Below are 4,493 nucleotides of genomic sequence, written 5' to 3'. Positions count from 1 at the left end.
CTTAATCGTATTCTTGACAATCACTAACTTGCCTTTATGGTCATAAACACATTTTTTAAATCTTGTAATATTTTAAAGCATTAAAGTATTTTTTTTAACTCTACAGCTGTGCAATACAAATCACTTCAAAAATTCACTTTTCATTATAAAGACGAATTATTTTCAAAAAAACGTCTTTTTAAGATGAAAACGACATGAAATGACTCAAATAACCAGAAGATGGCAGCAGAGGATCAATCATTGGCTGCAGCTGCCATTTCAACTACCTAGTTTTTTCATAGTAAAATTACTAGTATAATAAACTGTAGTACTTTTACCGCACTGAAGTATATAGTATTAAAATTACTAAAAAAGGTCAGACACAAACAGCCAATAAGAATGAATTATTTAAATACTTATATATAGTTCACTACAAATTAAATAAGTTAATTAATGGTATAAGAATTAAATAATGCACTCAATATGAATTTGAAATATTTAATATAATTTAATAACTACCACTTTTAAGCTTTATCTTGAACTGTAGAAGCTATCGAATAGCCTATATTTAACCAACACAAACTTGTTACTGCTGTAGTTTTGTTACTCTGAATCATTTAATGCACAACTCTTTTTTTGACATCAGCTTGTCAGATGTTTCGTCTGGTTTTTACTGTCAATCATAGCAATGATTATTGAGAGTGAAACTATCATGCGCTATAACGAACATTTCTTTTATCATTATCGATGAAGGTGTACCATCAATAAATATTGATACTGTTTTATCACCCAGGGCTAATAGAGAGCAATAAATGCTCACAAATAAGTTATGCAAGTGTGATAAAAGCAGAGTTATTATAGTATCACTGATATGCTATTAGTTTCTATTATATATTGTTAAACATTTTATTATATATTTTGAATTTTTTGTATGTTATCTATTTAATTTTAGTTCTTTTTTTTATTAATTTTGTTATCTCTTATTTCATATACATTCATTTCTATTTCAGTTTTAGTTTGATTTATTTTAGTACTCAATTTGCTGTTCTGGTAACTAACTGCATTAAGTTTAAGGGGTTTTTAACATTTTTATTTAAGTTAACTTTTATTTCAAATAATTTCAATTTTTTCTATTTTTTTTTTTTTTACATTTTAATTCAAATTTTATTATATATTGTTATACATTTTATAATATATTTTGCATTCATTTTAATATTTTTAATTTTCATTTTAATTTTAGTTAGCTTTATTTTTATTAATTTTGTTATACATTAATTTGTTATATTTTATTTTAATTGCAATAAGTTTAGGTTTTTTTTTATATTTTCATTTTAGTTAACTTCTTTTATTTAAAATCATTTGAAAAAAAAAAAAATGCCCAAAATCCATTTTAATTTATATTTTATTATATATTGCTATACATTTTATTATATATTTTGCATTTGTTTTTATATTTTCCTTTTCATTTTAGTTACAGTTTTATTTGTCTTCATCTTAATCTTAATCTAATCTTATTTTATATACATTCTATTTTAGTTTCATTTATTTTAGTACCTAATAAATTAAACTAAATAAAAATAGGGAAATGTTGTCTTTGTAAATAACTGAAATAAGTTTAAGTTTTTTTTTATTTTTTATTTTAGTTAACTTCTTTCATTTTAAATAATTTGCATTATTTTTTATATTTTTCATTTTCATTTAAGTTTGTTACATATTAATTTTGTTATATCTTCTTTTATAATATTAGTTTTAGTTTAATTTATTTTAGTACTTAACTTTAAAAAAATGGGAAACTTAGCTTTTGTAAAAAAGCTTTTTTTCTTTACATTTTAACTTACTTTCTATTATATTGTTATACATGTTATTATTTTTTTGCATTTAGTTTTATATTTTCAATTTTCATTTTTATTTATATAAATTTTAGTATTTTTAGTATAAATTATTTTAGTACTTAACCTAAATAAAATGGAAAATATTGCCTTGGTAACTGAAAAAAGTTTAAGGTATTTTATCATTTTATTTCAGTTAACTTTTTTTTATTTCAAACCATTTGAAAAAAAAAAAAAATCCACAAATTCTCTTTTTCCCCCCAAATGTTTTTTTTTTTTTTTTTTTTTACATTTTAATTAATTTTGGTAAATCAAAAAGCATTCACTGAAATCATGAAACTCATACAATTGGTATTAAAAGCTCAACAAAAATGTTAGGGCTCTCTATTTAAATTCTTAATTTTGGGTTAATAATTCCTTTTTAATGGCTTTTAATTTAAATAATTAAATTATCAAAAAGCATGCCTAATCAACCGAATTAAAAAAACTTTAACAATTTAATAACTTCTTAAAATGTCTACAATAATAGGGCCATATGAAATTATTTAATTCAGAAATTCTGTGTTATAATTTTTCAGGACTAAATACAAAAAAGCAGCCAATTTGTATTTTTTTGAGGTAATCAAATTAAGGCATAAGCACTTTTTAATTTAATATTTTTCTAATAATAATCTAATATTTTCATAATTTAGTTACAGTAACTACCAAGGTACATAGTTCTGTCTACAGCTGTGGAATAAATCAAAGATGTGGACAATTTATCAGCGCAAGCCAACAATTAAATGACCAGCAGACGTCATCTTTCATGTAAATATCTGGTTAGTTGAGTAATCAGTCACAAGTGTTGCAAATCCAGACCCTGTAGTAATTTAGACACTTCTTGAGCTTGCATGGAAAACTCTGGCATTATGCAAATAAACATTGTGTTTCTAATGGCCTTTCTGTGATCCATTAACACAGGGAAGGGAAGTAAGTTAGGTTCGTCTTCCTGTCTGCAGACGTGCCCTACTTGCAAAGGATCAAAGTGACCTACAGGATTCATCCCTAATGTGTAAAGCAGCCTCTCCCGAAAGCACGCGGATCTTCCCGCAGTCCCATTTCTCCTCTTATTCAACGTCTTCCTGCTCGCAATGTTCGCAGTTTTCGCATCGATCTCGTTTTTATTACGCTGGAACTCCAGGGAATAGTCGAAGGCTGGCCTGTGCACCACGACGGCCTGTTACTGCCCAGCATTTCTATTTTTACCCCGTGTTTTGAGCAACTGGCACACAGTTCTGCAGCTCTGGACTCTGAAGCTTGTTTTGCTGGATACTCAAAGTTAGGGCTGGGTGGGAGGACGGTACATGCCGTACACAGTATTTAACAGGATTATCCAAATATAGACATTTGAAATGGTTAATACATTAATCATTTTACCACTGATTTGCCAACAAAAAAAAAAAGCAGAAATATTGTGACATATACAGTTACTGTGATATAAATAACAATATAATTACCAGGATGTAAGATTGTGGTGATTTACATTTACATACAGTAGGGTTTCCTAGACTGGGGTTCATGAGATATTAAAAAGCTGAAAATTAATTCATAAAAAAAGTTTTTTTTTATATTTAGAAATTATATATAAAACAAGACAATAATATTACATATTATTTAATCCAAATAATTAAATATTAAATAATTATAAAACATTATTTAATATTAATTTAATATATTAAATATATTACATAAAACATTTTAAATTTATTAAAATATTTAAGAATTATAAAAAATTATAATGTATATATTATTAACTTCAAAATAAATGCAACAAAAATACAACAAAGAATTAAAATGATCAGAACTTTCATATAAATAATATATGATTTATTATGAATATTAATAAATGTTTAAAGTAATACATAATTTAAAATAAACATAAAAAACATTTCCTATATGTATACATATAATTTAACATGAATATAAATAATTTGAATATTAACAATAAAAACAAATAAAACACTAAAGATCAAATTCTTATTAACATTATTGTCATTACTATTTGAATATATTATATTACTATAATAATTATTGTAATATATTATAAGTATTATTATATGTTTTATATAAATATATATTATTTAATATTAATATTAAATATTATAAATAATTTTAAATATTTAAAATTATAAAAATAAGGCAATAATATTATATATTATTTAATGTATATTTTATATAAATAACAAGACTTACTATGAATATTATTAATCATGTTTAAAGCTATAACAATTTAACATGACAATAAAAACACTTAACACTTAAAAATTAAATATTAACAATAAAACAAAAACACAAAATATTTTTATATTCATTATTTTATTATATTATAATAATTCTTATATTTTATATAAATATATATTATTTAATAATAAAAATAATACTATTAAATACATTTAAAATATATTATATAAAAGATATTTAAACTATATCAATGTATATTAATTTAAAAAACAAACAAAAATAAAACACACTAAACATCATGTTTTACATGTAAATAATATATGATTTCTTATGAATATTATTAATAATAAATGTTTAAAGTAATAAATAATAATTAAAGTAACTATACACCCTATATATATATATATATATGATTTAATATGCATAATCATTTGATTAACAATAAAAACTAAACTAAAAGATTAA

Source organism: Garra rufa, chromosome 5 (assembly GCF_049309525.1).
Source record: "Garra rufa chromosome 5, GarRuf1.0, whole genome shotgun sequence".
Taxonomy (NCBI): Eukaryota; Metazoa; Chordata; class Actinopteri; order Cypriniformes; family Cyprinidae; genus Garra; species Garra rufa.
The sequence above is the reverse complement of the archived record's forward strand: the minus strand, read 5'-3'. Positions refer to the sequence as shown.